Source organism: Lynx rufus, unplaced genomic scaffold (assembly GCF_022079265.1).
Source record: "Lynx rufus isolate CCGP_SWC_20201006 ecotype Redwood Valley unplaced genomic scaffold, mLynRuf1.p SCAF_1, whole genome shotgun sequence".
In the NCBI taxonomy this organism is placed as follows: Eukaryota; Metazoa; Chordata; class Mammalia; order Carnivora; family Felidae; genus Lynx; species Lynx rufus.
This window is the reverse complement of record NW_025814823.1, coordinates 148,131,173-148,153,392: the sequence shown is the minus strand read 5'-3', so window position 1 is coordinate 148,153,392 and position 22,220 is coordinate 148,131,173. Positions and strand designations below refer to the sequence as shown.

Here is a 22,220-nt window from a genome sequence, read left to right as displayed (position 1 = left end):
TGTATATATGTAGAATATATATACATATATGTATATGTGTGTGTATATATATATGTATATATATGTGTGTGTATATATATACACACACATATATATACATATATATATTCTACAGTATGTCCTCAAGGCAGAGGAAAGTGTAAAGTGATACCTAAAATAATTCAAGATGCAAGACAAATAGTAAGAAAAAGCTGTAAACATGGATTAAATATCCACAGCTGTAAAACACTATGATAATTCTCTCTGAGGAATTAAAAAAGCAAATGAGAGTAACTCAACACAGGATAAGAAGAAGCATAGTTAGTTCACAGGACCATTTAAGATTATTCTATTTTTCAGGAGGAGAGGAATGTTAGTAATCATCTGTGAACCCAGTTGAATGAATACACATTTTAAAATTTCAACAACACATTTGATAGAAATAGGGCATATAACGTATAACCTAGTAGAGGAAAAAGATGAATAATAATTCAAAATATGCAGAAAAGAACAAATAGAAGCATAGAAAAAATGTTTTAAAAATGTAAAAAAAGAAAGAAGGTAAAAAGGAAATATAAATTAAATTACATTAATAAATCTACATTTAACATTAATTATCTTGATTAAAAACATGAGAAATGTATTAAAATTAGCCATATTTTAAGAGAGGGAACATAAAAATAAAGACAAATACAAAGACAGTATAAAACAAAGTTATGAAAACGACAGTCAAATATAACAAAGCAATTCAGCATTATTAGGGTGAAGATGAATAAATCAAAGAACAAGAAAAAACAAAAAAAGGGTTTCTACTATAATGTTAAAGAATAGAATTAACATCAGAAGTTTAAGATATGTTCTAGTTTCTGTTTCTGTTTCTAGTATGCTGCTTTTTTTTAAGCTTATTTATTTATTTATTTTCAGAGAGAGAGAGAGAGAGAGAGAGTGAGTGAGGGAGGGCCAGAGAGAGAGAGAGAGAGAGAGAGAGAGGGAGAGAGAGACAAAGACAATCCCAAGCAGGCTCTGTGCTATCAGTGCCGAGCTGGTTGCCGGGCTCAAACTCATGAACCACAGGATCATCACCTGAGCCAATATTCATTGTCCGATGCTTAACTGACTGAGCCACCCAGGTGTCCCTCTATGCCTCTTTTGAGGCATATATCCAAAGAATCCTACTTATTTTTCCTCCTAAAAATAGATATCTAGATTTAACTACATGTAAGTTCTCCCACCATGAAAATGAGCATATTCATGTTCCTTTATACGTCAATGGGAGATTCTCTGGTGAAAAATGCCCAGTACTGAATTTCTGGAATGTTAATATATGCTACTTAATTTCATGAAGTTCCACAATGTTTTTCTTTTTAGAATATAGCCAGTTTACAGTTCTGCCATGAGCCACTGAATTTTCCCAGATCTCTTACATTGGTATTATCTTTTAGTTTTTGCTAAGCAGATCATCTTAAAATGTTGCCTCATTATTGTATTAATCTGAATTTCCATTGGTGTGAATATATTAGTTTAGTTTTAATTTAATCTGAATTTTCTACTTTAACTTCTTGGCGTATTCATATTCTTTGCTCAATTTCCTATTGTTTTTCCTGTCTCTAGTTGTTTTGCAAAAGTTCCTCCTAAATTCCTGATGCTAATCCCTTGTCAGTTGTAGATGTTGTAAATATCAAAGTCCAAGCTGTCACCCCATCTGTTAACTTTGTTTATGTGCTTCATTGAAGAAAAATCCATGAATCCTAATATTTATATTGCATATATTTAATTTAAAATTTGAGGATATTTTATCCACTCCAAATTTACAAATTTATAGTCACCATAAAGAGAAAGGATAGATTTCCCTTCACTTCATTCCTCAGTCAGCATCCATGGCTTGATAAAGACAGCATATTTATACCTTTAATTGTTCCATGTATTGTTTTCATACAAAACACTCCTGAAATGCCACAGTCAAGTGTCACCCCAAGCTTAGAAGGCCTTGCTCTATGCTATGAATTTAATGTTTAATTCCAGGGTAAAAATTAACTTGGATAAAATGGGCTGCTGCTAATGGAATATCCAATGGGAGTATTATGTTTTGTGGCTAAGTGGAGTTTATCTGTGAATTTAAGGTACACATAAACCAATGCCATAAACATGAAAATAAGAATAACATAAACTTGCTGACTTCAGTTGCCATATATATGCCAATAACATTGAAATTTATATTTCCAGAATTAATCTAGAAAGACAAGGGGGAACTTCTGCATATAAATATGTTCATCACTGAGGCCTTATTTAAATAAATGAGAAAACCTAGAAAAGAATTACAGAATCTCTTGAACCCAATGTTTCCAAGGTCCCTAAAGGATTAGGTAATGACTGGAAAGAGAACCCATGTGCAGCCTAACGTGGCGTGTGTGTGTGTGTGTGTGTGTGTGTGCGCGTGTGTGCACATGGGTGTAAATGAATGTTGCTGCACTTTATAAATTTGAAACATAATATGTGATGAATTGGCTAAAGTGAAAAGGTAACTATATAAATCATATTTTTTATCAGCCATGAGGATCTACTTGTCTATTATAGGTACTATATCTCTAATACATTTTCTCTATGAATTAGCTGATCCAGGGTTCTTCATGTGGATTTACTTAATGAAGGCTATATGCCATACAAAATCAGGCCTGTATTACCACCCTTAAAAAGGACAGTCTCCTTGTTGTAAGATTTAGCTTCTTGGTCTTTTAGTACATAACTTTCCTTCAGCAAAGATCTAGATTTAACTCCCAAGTTTATTCCGTGAATTCCATTCATTGAAGCAGGAGCTTACAAATTTTCCTGAACCTTGGTTCAGGCCACACATAAGAAAATGAATAAAAATTTGAGCTACATTATACCACCACGGCCTGGATTGTATTTTTTTTCAGTATAAATAACATACAATATGATATTAGCTTCAGGTTTACAACATATAATTCGACAATTCTATATATTACACAATGCTCACCAGAGTAAGAGTAGTCACCATCTGTCACCATACAGTATTATTGCAATATTATTGATTATATTCCCTGTGCTTTCCTTTTCATCTTTGTGATATATTTATTATATAACTGGAAGATTTTTCACCTCTTAATCCCCTTTATCTATTTTGCCCATCCCTCTACCCACCACTTACTTCCCTGGTAGCCACCAATTTACTCTTTATATTTAAGAGACCATTCTTTGCTTAATTGTTTTGTTTTTTATATTCTACATATAAATTTAATCCTATGATATTTGTCTTTTTCTTACTGATTTCACTTAGCATGATACCCTCTAGGTCTATCCATGTTGTTGCAAATGGCAAGATCTCATTCTTTTTTAATGGTTGAGTAATATTCCACATTTTATTTATCCATTCATCTATTGATGGACACTTGGGTTGCTTCCATATCTTGTCTATTATAAATAATTCTGCAATAAAACATAAGGGTGCATATATCTTTTCAAATCAATGTTTTTGTTTGCTTTGTTGAGACATATTTTTTTTTTTTACGTTTATTTATTTTTGAGACAGAGAGAGACAGAGCATGAGCGGGGGAGGGGCAGAGAGAGAGGGAGACACAGAATCGGAAGCAGGCTCCAGGCTCTGAGCCATCGGCCCAGAGCCTGACGCGGGGCTCGAACTCACAGACCGCGAGATCGTGACCTGGCTGAAGTCGGACGCTTAACCGACTGCGCCACCCAGGCGCCCCTGTTGAGACATATTTTTTAAAAAGAACAACAAAAAATGATCCCTTTTCTTTTATCTGCTTCTTTTCATATCTTTCATGAGAATGATTGTGTTGTTCTAATTACATCTAGACTCTTAATTGCCTTTGCAAATGTTTTTCTTCACATCTCTTCAACACATTGGGGGATGGGAAGCTTGTCCATAACTTTTTAGGTTAAGATGAGCAATAGTTTGAGAAACTGAATCCTGATCTTGATCTTTTGATTATTTTGTTGTTTAAGCACCAACATGTAAACATGTCCACACACGCACATTAAGTTAGGCAAGAGAAAGTGAAATGATTAAACAGTCAAAAGAAACAAATAGCGTTGTGGTTATGGTGAAAATCTAAGAGCAAGGAGAAATGCATTTTGAATTTTGGTGAAATCTTAAATGGTTTACAAAAATATAGCAGAAAATTAAAATAAATATTGCTAAAATGTAACATTTAAATCTGGTACTGTTAGTATCCCCATTTGTGATCATTCAAATGAGAATAAAACAAAACAAAAAATCCCCTAAAATTTTTAATTGTTTACCCTAGTAGAAGATTCAGTCCTAAGAGGTGGGAAGTGGAGTAGGAGCAAGGTTTGTTTCTCTAAATGTGAGCTTCAGTTCTTATCCTTTCCATTCTATAATTGTAATCAGTAAATCGCTGGGCTTGGTGATAATGCATGCATATGGAAAGGACTAATTTATTTTCATGAAGACTATTAATAGGTTGCAAGAGAGAAAAAGTAATTAACTATAACTTCCAGCCTTATAATAACCATAAACTTATTAAAACTCTCCACAGTAATATTTAGAGAATACTGATGCAGTATGTCTTTGAAGATCAAGTTGTACTGGACTTGCATGCAAATATTTAAGAAGTTAATTAAAATATGAATTATTTTTGAACTCTGATTCTGGTTATATAGTAAGAGCACATTCTAATTATTAATGAAGCATCCTAACTTTCTTCTTTTTTCCTAATTAGCATTTATGGTTATGTCTGTTTGAGGCCATCAGAATCAGTGATACTACTAGACACATTGGTATGAATTGCAAAGTTGGAGAAAAAGTTTATTTTAGTACTTTCCTCTTTTTTTCCCAGTAATAAAACTAACGAATTTACCCTTTACTCTGAGTGCCTTATTTTTATGTTGAAAATGAAATGTGGTATTTTTTAAGATTAAATGAAGGTGCTTCCATATTTTTACCCATTTTCAGGATATTAAGAAGTAGATGGAGATCAAGCCAACTACCACAAAAGGATAATTAGTGATTCTAGGTTATTTCATTTGATTACCTTACAGCTCATTGTATTAAATCTTTATGTGTTAGTATCTGTATCAATATTGGAATAAAGTTAGGCATTTTACAGTTAATCCTGAAATGTCAATACAGATGCATGCACATATAAGTTAGAATAGTTTGGTGCTTTGATGTGTATCAGTACAAAACTTCCAGTATGACTACAGGTCCAAAGATACGTATTATACATTCAGCTAGTCCAGGTGTTAGAAATAATCTGTATTGGGGCCCCTGGGTGGCTCAGTTGGTTGAGCATCAGACTTCAGCTCAGGTCATGATCTCACGGTTCATGAGTTCATGCCCCACATCAGGCTCACTGCTGTCAGTGCAGAGCCGACTTTGGATCCTCTGTCCCCTTCTCTCTGCCCCTCTCCTGCTTGCATGCTGTCTCTCTCAAAAATAAATAAACATTTGGAAAAAATAATCTATACTCACAAATATTTGTAGAGAGGTCAATAATGAGCATCTGAAATATTTATATTTTTATTTATTTAATGATTTCATTTACTAATGTTTATTTTTATTATTGTCAAGTGTTAGCCAATTAATTAGTGATAAAATTGTTTGCATTTATGTCTAAATATAGGCAGTAACATAACAGCAAATTCATATCTTTTGTAAATATTTTCATTGCAGACATTTGTACACTTGCACAAATAAAATATTCTCAAAAGAAAACAAAAATTAATGGAATGAGTTGTACATTAATAGTCTTAACCCAGAACAATATCTGTCTTTTACATCTTACCTTGTTATAAACTTTACTACATTCCAAACTGAATTAACACTTGGCAAAAAGTTATCACTAAGAGAGGCCACCAGATATCTACTAAGCAAGAAATACCTGAATTCTCCAACATTGGTGATTGTATTCTGTCAGTTTGATCCACTAACATCATCTGGGAACTCACCATGAGACATTATTATGCTTGATTCTGAAGATTAAAAAATAAATAGAATGTTCCCTGCCCTTGAGACTTTTTTCCTACACAGGGAAAGAAGGAATGAAGGAAGAAAGGAAGAACATAATTTCTAATATGGTCTCAGTTGACAGTATTTTTCTTTGTTGTAAAGGACAGTATTCACATTATTGTCAAACTATAATTGTTAGCCAACCATTTTATTTCACACATAAGAAAATTGATGGTGAGAGACACACTAATTTTTTCAAGTTCATATGGTTTGCTATTTTTAGGTCCAGAATGAAAAATGTATGTTTTCTATAGATTCCTAAGCATCTGAAGAAAATGTATGATTATAGATCTAGGAAAAGATACCTAGATATGGAAGAACTTGTCCCTTTCTCAGCTGCTTTGACTTTTGAATCTGTAGCTGGTGTCTTAGCCTTTTCATCTTTTTTCTTGATGTTGCTTAAATATACTATGGCTAAATTCAACTCTGTTGTAGACAACCTTGATTTCTTCCTTTTCTTCCTTATCTTTTGTTAGTATTTTTTTTATTAAATTTTTTTTCCAATCCATATAAAGTAGTGCTTCTCAAACTTTAATAATCATCTGAATTACTTGGGGTATTAGTGAAATGCAGGTTCTAATTAAGTTAAGTCTGAGAAGACACATGAAATTTTGTGATTTTGATAAATTCTTAAGTGATGTTGATGCTGCTTATCCTAGCCTCATTCTTTAATGATTAGCAAGGCTTTGAAAGTGCAAAATGATATAAATTTGTTATTGCTCTACTTTAAAGGCTGAGTGGTCCTTTCATTCCTTGAGGACATTTGAGATTTGGAATAGTCCACCTTGAGGGAGGCTGCCTCAAAGCAATTAGGTGGATAATGAAGGTTTATGCATTGTTGTAAAAAAGATCCATATGGATGTAAGGAACAAAGAACACAAATCAGCTATAGAACTTCCATGATTCCCTTTTCTCAGTGACTATTAGGTTTATTGGCATACATTTAAGATTAAATAGCCAAGAAAAATAACATTTTCTGAGCATCGTTTCTGGTGTTCGGGATTGATTTTAACATGAATAAACTGTAGGATTATGCCTTTGACTAATTTTTCAGCAACATACAGTATTTATTCAGCCAATAAGCATTCATTAAGCCCAACTACATGGGAGTGCATTGCCCTTATTGATATATAAGCAAAAACAGCTAGTGGTGTCACTATCTCTGGCAAGTTACAACACAAAATAAGCTACTGATTTGACAATGACCTAGGAATTTTAGGTTTGTCTCCATATTTGGTAGCAAAATAATTTCATTTACATATTTTCTGAATTATTATAATAATAATGGTGGTTGTATAAATATAAATCTTGCAACATGTCCTCTTCACGCCTCTAAAACAGAAAAATAAAATAAAAATAAGAACAAATAAAACTATAAATATCCATTCATGCTATTAGGATAAATATAAATATCCATTCATGCTATTAGGATAAATATTGCTCTAAGTGAAAAAATAAATAGCACATTCCACCAAGCTACTGGCCATGCTCCATCATATGTACTTACGGAAAACAAGAAAAATTTGAGAGGGATCAACATTTTCAGGAAACTCAAATATAATTGTGGACAAAGAATTTCATAAACAGCAAAACTGTTTCTATCAAGGTTACATGAAAAGATTAAATATGCAAGAGATCAAGGAATTGTGCACTCATTAGCCCTTCCTGAGGAATCTTTTAGAAGATGAACTTCATCCAATCAAGAGAGAATAGGGGCAATAACAACAAAAGGACTAACATTAGACATTTTGTATACTTAATTCTAGATTAAAGACTAAAAGGAATGTATGAATGGTATTGGAATAAAATGCTTTATATGATGTATGTCACTTACAATATAGTGCTACAAATAAGGAAAGGAAATAGGGCAAGAAAAAATAAGCATATATTTATTGATTGTGGTACTAGCATTAGGAATACTGATTAAGGACACCATTAGAGTGCTCATTTCAGCAGTACATATACTAGATTGGAATAATATAGAGATTAGCATGACTCCTGTGCAAAGATGACACACAAATTTGTGACGTGTTCCATAAAAAAAAAGAAAATCTTTGAAAGAGAATAAACCTACACTGGATTATAACCTAGACATTACATGATTAAAACACATGGTTCTGATGCATGAAGAGTCATGCTAACCAGAGAAACAAACATTCAGAATTACACTAAAAGTATATGACAGTTTAATATGAGATGAGGGTAGCATCTCAAATCTTTTGGGAAACAAGAGGCTTTTTAAATAATATTATTTGGATAATTGGCTGGCCGTTTGACAAGGATAAAATCAGATCCAAATCTCACACCATTGCACAAGGCTAAACATTTAGAGTTCAGAGCTCTAAATATAAAAATATAAAACCAAATAAGTTTTTGAAGAACACGTAGGTGAATTCCTCTTTGATTGTGCAGAAATGCTTTCTAACTACAAGTAAAAATGTAGATGCTTAAAAAAAGATGGACAAATTATACTTAATAGACATAAACTGCATGCCTAAAATGCCATAGAAAAGTAATGATACTAAGAGGATGAAATGATACTAACAGAATGAAAAAACAAACAAGCTACAAATTAGAAGGAAATATTTGCAGATAACATATCTGAAAAAGGACTTTTATCCAGAATATTATAAAGAAGTCTCAAAATTCAATAGTAAGAAAACAAATGACCCAGTTAAAAAAAATCAGAGACTTGAGAAACTTCATCAGATAGGACATATGGAAAGCAATTAGGCATATGAACCAAGTTCAATATTCTGAGCTATTAGGGAAACACAAATTAAAACCATAATGAGATACTATTCCACACCTAATAGAATAGTTAAAGTGAAAAATGCTAGTAACACCAAGTGTGGGTGAGGATGCAGACTAAATGGGACTTGGCGTAAAGTGATAGTAGGTAAGCAAAATGGTGTAGTTGCTTTAGACAGTTGTGGCAGTTTTTTATATAGTTAAACTAATTGTATTTCTCAGAAATTCTACTCCTATATATTTGTTCTAGAATAATGAAAACCTATATTTACGCAATCACTTGTACACCAATGTTTATAGCTGCTCTTTCATAATCTCCAAAACCTGGAAATAACACAGATGTTCTTCAGTGGGTGAATGGGTCAGTGTCCCCTGGCACATCCACCCACCAGAATATTAATCAGAAATAACAGTGAATAAACTTGATATGCATAAATAGTTTTGATAGTTTTGATTACACTGAGTGAGAGATGCTAGTTTCAAATTGTTAAAAACTATATGCTTCATTGACACGACATTCTCACAATCACAAAACTATAGTCAGGGAGAACAGATGAGTGGTCGCCAGGGTGAGAGAGGAGAGGATGTGACTGTAAAGGGGTAATACCCAATAGATTTGGGGCTGGTGTTTATTACAGTGGTGTTTATAAAAGTCTGTATATATATATATCAAAATTAAAGAATTGTACACAAAATATCTTAAGTTTACTGTGTTAATATAAAAAGAAGTAGAAAAAAATACCCGAAAAACTTGAAAACATACGGATATTTATAAAGTGGAGGAAATCCCAAGGGATGTGTTAGTCACCTTTTTCAAAAAAGGTGAGGCGGAAAGACTATCTTCAGTATAGCACTCTTTGTAGAAAATGAGAACTAAAATATATATATATATATATATATATATATATATATATATATATATATATTTATAACACGGGCGCCTGGGTGGCTGAGTCGGTTAAGCTTCTGACTCCTGCTCAGGTCATGATCTCGCCATTCATGAGTTCGAGCCCCCTGTCAGGTTCTGTGCTGATACCTCAGAGCCTGGAGGCTGTTTCGGATTCTGTGTCTCCCTCTTTTTCTGCCCCTACCCCACTGGCACTCTGTCTCTCTCTCTCTCTCAAAGATGGATAAACATTAAAAAAATATTTAAAGGGGCGCCTGGGTGGCTTAGTCGGTTAAGCATCTGAAGTCATCTCAGACTGTGATCTCACAGTTTGTGGGTTCGAGCCCGCGTCGGGCTCTATGCTGACAGCTCAGAGCGTGGAGCCTACTTCGGATTCTGTGTTTCCCTCTTTCTCTGCCTGTCCCATGCTCATGCTCTGTCTCTCAATAATAAAATATAAACGTTAAATTTTTTTTGAATAAAAAATAATTTAAAAAAATATATACCATTTATTTGTATAGGAAGAAACACAGCAAGGATAAACCAGAATCTAAGGAGATATTTTTCTTTCCATGACAGGATGGGTGAGAATGGCACATCTAATACTAGAATGACAGTGTTTGTACAGTTGGCCATTTGGAATCATGTTACTATTTCATGTACCCATAAAGTGCCTAACTAAAGCCAACAAGGATAGTAAAAGTTTTAAATTGCATGTATCATACTGTAAGTGTAGAAAAGCACAGTATAAATGAGAAATATTAAGATATGTTCCCTACTGCTTTAGCGAACTTTTTTTTTACCTAAATAACCTTTATAGATGATTGCTTTCATATTTGCAAAGGGGAAAACCTGTAATATTGTAAATACTGCCAATAACAGTCCTTATCTATACCAATCAAATAGCAATCTTAGAACTCTCCATTCAGCCCTTAAAAGTTAATAAGGCACCCTGAAAATTACTAGCTAAGTTTTTGACTACAAGTGGAGAGAATATCTAATACTATAATTTATTTGGTTTAATACAGATTTTATAGCCACGTTTCCCACAATGTCTCAGGTATTATGTTTTGTAAAAGAAGATACTACCTTACTTTTTGCGGTACACTGAAGTATTTATAAAAGGACATAAAAAGAAATAAAATTTGATGTGATGTTAATATTTAAGCTCAGAAAAAACAATTTAAAAACCCCTGATATTTCTTAGATAAGACTATTAATGATATTAACTGAATTATTTATACCATTTTTCTATGTAATAGTTATTTTTATTTTTCTATAATCAATTGTATGCATAAAACTTTTTGTCTAGTTCTTGCTCACTTTTATTCCTATTAAAAGATATCTAGTTAACAAAGCATAATACATTATTCATTGCATTATCCAAATGGAAATTAATGTTAAATTATGGAGATATTTTATTCAAACTTCCAAGGATTAGCCAAGCAATTAATTACGTTAAATATAAAATTTATTACCTCCCATGCCTCCTTCTAAATATCTGCATGTAATTAAATTCTGAGGGATTTTCTCTGTCCTTAAAACCTGGAAAATATGCCGAAAAACAAAACAAAACAAAACAAAAACCCTCAGTTATTGTTCTCTTAAATTGTAATAAAAAACAGGTTCAAGGCTCTGAGTTTTAAAAGCTTCTTAGAGAGATAAAACAATAATTACAGAGATGAGGCAAATATAATTCTGGCATTTAATAGCAATAACGAGAATAAAAATCAAAATTAAAGAGATGTCTAAACCTCAGGACATGTTTAAGGGCTTTTAGTAATTAATTTAAAAATAAATGCTAGCAATTGAAAACAAAAGAAAACAAAATAACAACAACAAAAGCAAACATTACCTAGCATCAAAAAGTTAGGAAAATCTTTGACCAAAGGAATTTTAAGACATGAAAGATTTATGGGAATATTTTTATTCATCTTTCATATCTAATCTGGAAATACATATCCAACATGGATTACATTTTTTAGACAGCATCTTTGTGTGAACATTAATGAGTGTTGTCAAGTCTTTAGCTTCTCAGGAGTGCTGTATCCAGCAGGATCTTGGACAAAGCCTCACTTATAGATTAAAATGACAGGTTAGTCCAGCCTTCCCAAGCATTGGCTGTCCTGCAAAATTAATTCTAACATTTTTAACTGAAATTTCATGTATGTTTGCAATTTTAAATGATGGTGTTAATGGAGGACAACCATCATTTTTACCCCTCCCATTTAATCCTGTGCTTTTTCTGGATTGTTGATTTTTCTTCCACACATTCACAGTGCAGTACTTTATTCCTGTTTTAAAATCTAATTGTTACATTTCTGAAGTGAGATTTTTCTTTCTGATCTTCTTTTTCATATCTACTTTTAATACTGGCCCTTCTTTGTTACATTTATTTGAAGTTCCTCTGCAATACATATCTTTCCAAAATCTAAAAAAACATTCTGAAGTTTATCTTAAAATGGATTGAACACTTAGTCTCTTTTGAACTCTCTCAGTTTCAAAAGAGAATTAATCAGTTTCAAGTAGAAGATACTAATTACTTTGCTTTTCTAACATGTGCAGATTCCATTTGTATATACAAATATAGGATTCAGTTAATTACTGTAATATTTTATTGAGTGCTATCCTGTTTATTATGTTATAATTATAGTTATACGATGGCTAATTCTTCTCCTGTGTTATTCAGAGTTCTATTCTGTATGCTCTTTTAGGGACTCTAAATACTTTCTTGAGTTCACACTACATTTTACACTAAAAGTCCCACCAAGCATCTGATGTAAAGAGATTCAGGTAAAATAAATGAATGGCTTAAAATTATTTAACTTACAGGAATTTTTAAAAGTGATAAAGCCAGGTGTTTATTTAAGGGAGGGTGATCTCCACAGTATGTGGAACTGAGTGAGCTGCACAACATCCAACACTTTCCACATTTACATGTAAATTGTGGACGGTAATCATAGATTCTAGGATTTATATTAATGAGCACAGAATGGTTCTACAAATATCAGGAAGATTCAATTTTATTATTTAATCCCTGATTACTAAACAGGAAGTATTTAATACATTTTAGTTTAGAAAGTGATTAATATGTTTATTTCAGCTTCACGAAGTATTATAACCGAAGAGATTTCTGCTTAATTTTTTAAGAAACCAAGGCTTTCACTCTAACTCAATTATAGCTCATTGAAATTTATTTTATATTCCTTCATTTATTCATTTATTCAACAAATATGTAAATAGTGTTAGGCATTAAATCCTTTGTTAAATCTACCTTGATCTGTTTCTGAACACTTTGCAAGAAAGATCCATGGTTTTGCCTGCAAAATGTCAAACTTATACATGATTAACACAAAACAGCATAGTACATTGAGCTTTCTGGTTTCCAAGGAGTGGTAAGATATCATTAGTATGATAAAGTTCTCCTATTTATTGTCAGTTCCTTTGAGTACCACGTTTGCGTGACTAGGTATGTCTGACAGAATGAGGATAGTTTGGTCAATTCTTATAGTGAACAGAAAGTTCCTATGAGTATCCTTAAGGTATCTGAGAAGATACTTGCCAACATTGTCCTCTGCTAGAATTCCTATCATATAGAGGATGGGGGAGGCATGTTAATGTGACAAACACATCTGGATATATTTATTTTATTAACAATGATTCATTTACCTTTTCAACAATTTATTCAGTGGACACTGCCCTCAGGAAATTAATAGTTCATGCATTTGTCTCAGACCAAAACTTAATCACACATGGAAGAGACATCTCCTATTCCCATCTATTCAACATTCTTTTTCTTTTTGAGAAATATCTGTATCTACATCTATCTATATCTATATCTATCTAATCTCCATGTTTTTGGGTCTTCTGCAATTTTTCCTATCTCATCCACATAAGAGATGCACCTACAACTCAACCTTCTTAATCAGGATCATTATGCCTGCCTTGTCACAGGAATTGTGAACTCTGAGATGGAGACATAATCCAAATCTGGACAAGACACAGAAACAGGGTTCAGACCCATCATTTATGAAGCTAAATCTAGCCATTTCTGAAGCCACATTGTGTATGTGGATTTTCTGTTGTCTAAAGCAAAAAATTTCCAGGTGAGCTTAAACTAGTTTGGGTTAATAACTTCTGTTATCTGCAACAGAATGTTTCACACATTTATGTAAGGTAACGTTTTCTGATTACAACATAAGTCATACTTGTAAAAAAGATCAGACAATGAAGTCCTATATTACGAAAAAAAGGGGGGAACCTCAAAATGATCAGTGGTGTGTGTGTGTGTGTGTGTGAGTGCATGTAAAAGAAAAGGCAGGGGCTGGGAGAGAGAGAGAGAGTTGGTACTCTTTAGTAATAAATTCACTCAGGATAGTTATGATTTTAAATAAAATAACATAATTACAGAATGTGATTGATATATATAAAATCAACATATATAACAACATCTATAACATTATATAATATGATATGATATTACATATGTAGGACACATGAGTCATCTGTATTTTTTCCTATCTTGTCCACATAAGAGATGCACCCACATCTCAATGCTGCTTAACCAGGATCATTATGTCCACCTCGTCACAGGAACTGTTAACTCAGACATGGAAAATCAGTCTCCTATATACCAATAAGATACAACCACAATTAAACTCAAGAATACCAAAGATTTACTGAAAGAAGGGGCTGTCTTATTTTGGATCTGGAATTCTTTATTAATATAGATTAGTAATGTTAATGCTATATGTTGAAATTAAAACACCTCCAAAATAAATGCTTTATTTTTTGGAAACATACAAGGGAAAATATACATTTCCTCAGGAGAGCCGTTTATTTTATATTGAGAAAAAAGATAAAATGAATTTCATAAATGTTTGCTTAGAGGTCAATAATTTAAACTTACAACATGACAGAAGGTAATGTGTTTACTAATCATAACACTGCAGGAATATTAATCAAATGTGAAGAAATAAAAAAATTTGGTGACAACCATATGGTACATTGAGAACAAGTTTTCCAACTGTTGCAGGGAGGGGGGAAGTGCCTCTAAGAGACAACATAATTAAAAGTGAGAAGAATGTCCTTCTACTGCAAAAAGCAATCTCTAATAACAAAGAGAATCCCATATAATTGCAGGAAAGAATTATAAAATAATTGAGGATAAATGTGCTCTGTAGAGAGATATGGAGAATAACATAGCATTTTAGCAAATGTCACTTAGAAAGCAAATTTGGAAAACCATTAAACAAAATGAATAAATGTTAGAAACTGAAAAAAAATTACACAATATTCTTATATGTATAGTAGTAAAAGCACAAAATACTAGAAAGAAAACTAAACCACCCAAATAAGGAATAACTGAAGCCCCCATGTAATTATTTTTTAGTCTTTGAAAAATAAATAAGTCTACCAATTTGTATTTAATAGATAATTTTAAATGCAGGAAAATTTTTGATCATTTTCAATATCAAATGTTGAAACGAAACGCATTTGATATATATCGCAAGACTAAGAAACTTGCCTCCTTTCCAAGTTACGATTTTATATGAAGTGAAATATAATGAAGATAATGTATTCCTAAGTGTATATATTGTGTACTTTGATTGTATATCTATTTTTTACACATTAATTTTGCTAATTCTCTGAAAATAGCTTGGAATAAGACCTTTATGTTTGTGAAAATTACTGTATAATAGTGATAGAAAATCCACATAATAGGATGTATACAGAATGGTATCCTGGCATCCAGTGGGTATAGACCAAGCATGCTGGTGAACATCATACAATGCATAGAACACCCCTTAAAATTAAAATAAATAAATAAATAAAATAAAAAAAAAACCTGTCTGATCCAAAATCCCAAGGCTTAGAAATGTTATTTTAGGTGAAGAAACTGAGACATTGAAAACATATTTGCCTAAGGTCACCAGCAAGTAATAGCAGACTTTTTCCTCTCACCCCTTTCATTTCTCTCTGAAAATTTAGTTCAATAAATAGTCTTTTCAATTATACCTAAAAATTAATACCTTCACTTCTCTTCTGATATATACTCCATAAATTTTTCCATTTTGGTAATGGCAAATATTCAAAGACTCATTTTACAGGCTTGATTCAAGAACTGCTTAAGCAAAACATGTATTTTTAATGTAATTATGTTTCATGTGTCAGTATTGTCATACTTTATTTTTCCTGATCTGAGAGTACATTATCTTTAAAAATAATTTGTTAGGCATATTATTAATTTTTCTTACGTGCATACTATTTTATTAATTTATGTTTTGATACCTTCTCAGCTAGTAATGCCTCCTTAATTTAATACCCAAAGTATATCACATTTTATGTAACTTGTGTTCTTGGATTTTTTTCTCCCACAGTAAACCACTAATTTATTAAGGAAATGAGTTACCTGTCAAACCTTTGATTTGTTTAAAGTTTGTTAAATTCTGAAAACTTTTCCATATTTATTTTTCATCAGTGATTGTTCATTATTAAGAGTAAATGCCAGTGTGTAGAATTTGGGTGAACATCAGTAGTTGGTGATTGATATTGACTTCATGGGATTTGACTTAGAACTGACTTCTATTTGGATGATTCAACCCTGAGAGACAGAAACAAATTGCTCTTTAGTGTAATACAGTGTAAAATGTTGGGTATACGATGAAGGGGCTCTGTCTACACTTGTCAGATATTCCTACAGAATTTTGGACCTTTATAAAGAAATGTTTAAATTTATATAATTTCAAACAACGTATTTGGTCAGATAATAAGCCTTTGTTTAGTGGAGGAAAAATCTTACCCTTTTAAAAAAATGGGGCAGATTGTCTGCAGAGTGCTGCTAGAAAGAACCATTCTAATGCATTAGGTAGAGATAAATATGAATTGTGAGTGTATCGTTTAAAGATCTTGAACTGATAAATCAAAGTTTTATTGCTTATGTTAAATTTCAAAAACGAGCCCTTATATTTTGTTAGGATTATATAAATAATAGAAGTTTATTATATAATACATTAAAAATAATTACATTTGTTTATGTATTTCTATCGAACACATTTATTTACTTGCAAAACCGAAGAGCACACTGAATACGTTAGTTTAATACTCATTAATTCATTTACAATTATGGAAGATGGTTTTATTCACTCATTATTTCACAAAATATATTTTAATGGTTACATAATACTCAATATAATTCAATTGTATTGATGTACTATGTTTATTTAAACTTTTCTTTGTTAATAGGTATTTATTTCACTTCCAGTTATTTTCTCTTAATATTCAATAAATATTTTTTTCAAATGTACTTTTCCCTTTTTTAAATTTACAGAGGTTGGAATTGCTGGGTAAATATTTTTAAACTAATACACCATTTTTTTCTCCACCATGAGAATTTAATAAATATTTGCCTTTGATTTGTTAGTTTTTTACCATACAGTTAGCTGTCATATTCATCTGAAAATTGTTTTCATATTGAATATAAATTCAAAGTATACTTAATATATAATTTATATTCTCAGAAGCAATATTAAATTAATAATTCTTCATCCGCTGATCCAAATGAGACTTAAATACAAAAGTCTAATCCATACATCATTATCATTATGTTTGATTAATATAGTGTTTTTAAAATCAGGTTTTTATAGCTTATAATACTTCTCTTACTACCTTTATTTTTCAAAAATTTCTTCAGAGTTGTTACACAGTTTGCATCAAATGACAGATGGTTATCATTGTAAGGTTTTTCCATAAATTGAAATTGGGTTTTAATTGAGTTTGCATTAATCTGTACTTTTATTGAGGGAAATGTTTATCTTTAGAATGTTTTCCAAGATAGGATATTTATTTAATAAATTATTCTTAATGCTTCATGGTAAAGTTTTATATGATCCTTCACATAGGGCTTACGTTTCTTATAATTTAATTACTAGATACTATTATCATGAATTGACTTTATGCTAGTCCCCATTCCTAAATGCAACATATTTAATCATCACTATCACTCCTTGGTGCCTGTATTACTACTCTCTCATTTTACTGCTGTGAAAACAGAAAACGGAGCGATTTTTGAAACCATCTAAGGTCATGGAGCTACAATGTGATGGAGACACTATGATATATTTTTGTAATAAAATTACATACCAGAGATGCCTGGGTGGCTCAGTTGGTTAAGTGTGTTCAACTCTTTATCTTGGCTCATTTCATGATTTCATGGTTCATGGGTTTGAGCCTAGTGTCAGGATCTGTGTTGACTGTGTGGAGCCTGCTCGGGATTCTCTCACCCTCTCTCTCTGACCTTCCCCTGCTGGTGTCCTCTCTCTTTCTCTCTCTCTCTCTCTCTCTCTCTCAAAATAAATGAACTTAAAAAAAGTACATACCATATAAGTATATGTTGTACATTATCTGTGATACCTATTTATGTATTTGTTTTATATATATATTTATATATATGTTTTACTTATTTGGAAGTTAATATGAGAGATACATACAAATATGTAAATACATAGATAAACACAGACACTTATATTCACACGCAGGTATGCTTTCAATTGTTTGTTATTGGTGCATAAGAAACCTGTGTTTTTATCTTGTATACCAGTGTTAAAGTTTAAACTGTATCCTCAAAAAAAGATACATTGAAGTACTAACTCCCAGAACCTGTGAATGCGACCTTATTTGGAAATAAGATCTTTGCAGATACAATGAAGTTAAGATGAGTCCATGTTAGTTAAGAGACCCTAATCCAAAAACGGGTGCCTTTATAAGAAGAGATAGAGATTGGAGTTGACCAAAAGCCAGGGACACCTGAGGCTATCAGAGCTGCAGAAGGCAAGGAAGGATCCCCCCATAGAGGTTTCAAAGGAAGCATAACCCTAACCAACCCTTTGTTTTGAACTTCAGCCTCCAGAACCTTTAGACATTACATCTGCCTTGTTTTATGCCACCTAGTTTGTGAGATTTTGTAATAGCAGCCCTAGGAAATCCATGTAGCCATATCATTCTCATATTAGTACTAATGATTTTCATTTGATTTTAGTATATTTAAACAACACGTTTCTGTGAAACAACTGAAATTTATTCTCTAACTTTTAATATATGTGTCTGAGTGTATTAGCTAATACTTCAACCACACATTTTGATCATTACAATGATATTATACTTCCTTAGTCTTCACTATAATGAAATTCATTTAGTGTTGCACAGGTTGCTCATTTGCTTTATTATTTTTAAAACTTGTTAAGAGAGATTAATCCTATTACTGGATCATCTAAATTCTGGTAAGTAATATTTTAAATTTGATCAATGCTTTTTTAACATCTACTGCAATGATAGTAATTTTTTCCTCTTTATATTAGATATGTGTATGTCTACAATATCAACATATTTTTATTGTCCAACTATTATAATGCATAATTTTATTTACTAGATTTTATATATGATTTCCACAACTCTCTCCAATAATTGCCTTTAAAAAAAAAGATTTTACTGTTTAACTATTTTAGGCTTACAATAAATTGAGTAGATAATAGAGAGTTACCATATACCCTCAACTTATTTCTCCTACTATTAGCATATTAGTATAGTGCACTTGTTAAAATTAATGAACCCATATTGATGTACAATTATTAATTAGAGTCCATATTCCATTCAGATTTCCTTAGTTTTGACCTAACATCATTTTGTTTTTGTTGTTGTTGCTGTTTCTTATTTTTTTAAGTTTGTTTATTTATTTATTTTGAGAAAGAGAGGCAGAGAGACAGGGAGAGAGAGAGAATTTCAAGCAGGCTCTGCACTGTCAGCACAGAGCCCTACACATGGCTTGAACAGTGAGATCATGATTTGAACCATAACCAAGAACTAGATGCTTAACTGACCGAGCTACCTAGGCATCCCAGGACATTTATTTGTTTTAAGATTTCACCTAAGATAGCAGGTTGCGGTTAGTTGTTGTGCCTCCTTTAACCCATCTTGGGTGTGATAGTTCCTCAGAGTTTCCTCATTTTTGATGACTGTGACAAATTTGAGGAGTCAAGGTACTTTGTGGAATGCCCCTTTGTGCTTTGTGCATTTTTCTCATGATGAAACTGAGGTTGAGTTTTTGCAAGAAAAATCATAGAGATAAAGTTGCATTCTCATTGTATTGTATCAAGGATCCGTGTTACCTCAAGACTTATCACTGTTAATGAGAACTTTGATCATCTGGTGGCAGTAGTGTTAGTCACATTTCTACAAGATGAGGGTGCTCTGTTCTCCTGCCTTTCCATCCCTTACACTTTGGAAGGAAGGCAAAATGGGCAATAGGGTTCACTGTTTGTGATGTAAAGTTCTATGTATGTGTTTTGAATAATACCTAGTGACAATTATCCATTATTAAAGTGTCAAAAATAGTTTACAACACTAAAAAATTACTTGTGCTTTACCAATTCAACTCACCAGTCCTCCCCTGAACTGCTGGCAATCACTGACCTTTGTATAATTTTATAATATAGTTTTGTATATTAAAGAGTGTTATATAACTGAAATCATACATTTTGTAGGCTCTTTGGAGTAGCTTCTTTTGCTTAGCAATATATATTTAGGATTTATGCATGTCTACTTGTGGAGATAACATTTCATTTTATCACTGAATAATGTTCCTTCACCTGGTACATTTTGAATTACCACTAGCAACACATAAGAGTTCCTGTTGCTTCACATCCTCACTAGAAATTTGTATTGTCAGATTTTTGGATTTTAGCCATTCTAACAGGTGTGTAGTGATTCCTCATTGTTGTATTAATTTGCAATTCCCTAATCACAAATGATATTGAGCATTTTTCATATGTGTGTTTGTCATCTGTATATCCTGTTTGGCGAGGTGTCCATTCAGCTCTTTTGCCTACTTTAGAACGGAGTTGTGTACCTATTCTTAAGCTTAAGAGGTTTTGTACATTTTGAATGCAAGACCATTATCAGGTATGTTTTCTCCAAGTCTGTGGCTTATCTTTTCATGCCTTTTTAAAAAATGTTTATTTATTTATTTTGAGAGAGAGAGAGAGAAAGAGAGAGTGCACATGCCTATGTGAGCAGGGGACAGATACAGAGAGAGGGAGATAAAAAATTCCAAGCAGGCTCCATGCTGTCAGCACAGAGCCCAACACAGGGCTCTATTCCCGTGAACCTTGAGACCATGACCTGAGCTGAAATCAAGAGTCAGTCACTTAAGGGACTGAGCCACTCAGGCACCCTGCTTTTCATGCTCTTAACAGTGTCTTTTGCAGAGCAGAGATTTTAATTTTCAATAATATCTAAATTATCAATGTTTTCTTTCAGGAATCATGTTTTTGGTTTTCCATCTTAAAACTTTTCACCAAAACCAGGTCATGTAGATGTTCTCCTGCTATCTTCTGTAAGTGTTAATGTTTTATGTTTTTCATTTGGATATATGATCCACTTTTAGTTAATTTTTGTGTAGGTCTGTATCTAGATTCTTTTTTTCTTGTTTCATGTAGATGTCCAATTGTTCCAGCACTATTTGTTGAAATATTATTCTTTGTCCCTTGATTTGCCTTTGTTTCTTTGTCAAAAAAAAAGTTTACTGTATTCATATGGGTCAATTTTTTTAACTCTCTATTCTGTTTCATTTATTTGTGTGTCTATTCTTTCATCAGTATCATGCCGCCTTGACTGATATAGCTTTGTAATGTAAATACTGAATTTGGGTAATGTGAGTTCCCTAACTTTGTTCTTCATCAGTAATGTATTGGTTATTTTCAGTCTTTGGTCTTTTCATACAAAGTTCAGAATTTGTTGGTATCTAAAAAAATAACTTCTTAAGGTTATGATCATAATTTAAATGAGTCTATAGATTAATTTGGAAAGAATTAATATCTTTACAATATTGAATTTTCCAGTCCCTGAAAACTAAACATCTCTCCATTTATTTGAATCAGCTTTTATTCTAGTCATCATGATTTTGCTGTTTTCTGCATATCAATGTTGTACATATTTCACTACATGTATATTTAAGAATTTCACTTTTTTTGGTAGTTTTGGTAGTGTAAATTGCATTTTTTAAATTCAGATTGAAATTGCTGACTACTCACATATGGGAAAGCAGTCAATTTATGGATATTAAACTTGATTTTGTGGCCTTGGTATATTTATTAATTAGTTGCAGAAAAATTTTCTAGGTTCTTTGGGATTTTCTGCATAGATAGTTTTATCATCTTTGAACAAAGATAGTTTTACCTTTTCCTTGCCAATCGTATACCTTCCTTCTTAGTGCACTGCCTGGGACTTCTGTCGTGATGTGCAATTGGATTATGGGGAGGGTGATCCTTATCTTGTTTCTTATCTTTGTAGATCATGTGTTTTGATATGATCATGTGTTTTCTCTTCTTTATTGTATTGATGTGGTGGTTTACATTAATTGGATTTTAAATATACAACCAACCTTGCAACCAACATTATTTGGAATAATTCCTACTTGGTTATGGTAATTCTGTTTATATAGTGTCAGATTCAATTTGCTGAGGTCTTGTTGAACATTTTGCATCTATGTTTTTGATAGATGTTGATCTATAGTTTTTGTTTGCTTGCTTGTTTGTTTGT

General features: G+C 32.1%; 1 non-coding gene across 1 annotated transcript; it reads left to right on the top strand.

Annotated features, from left to right (window-relative positions):
* Nucleotides 1-7,929: 7,929 nt before the first annotated feature.
* Nucleotides 7,930-8,032, top strand: LOC124523371 (U6 spliceosomal RNA). The gene has a single exon (XR_006964985.1). It is a non-coding gene; the product is annotated as a U6 spliceosomal RNA (small nuclear RNA).
* Nucleotides 8,033-22,220: the final 14,188 nt, after the last annotated feature.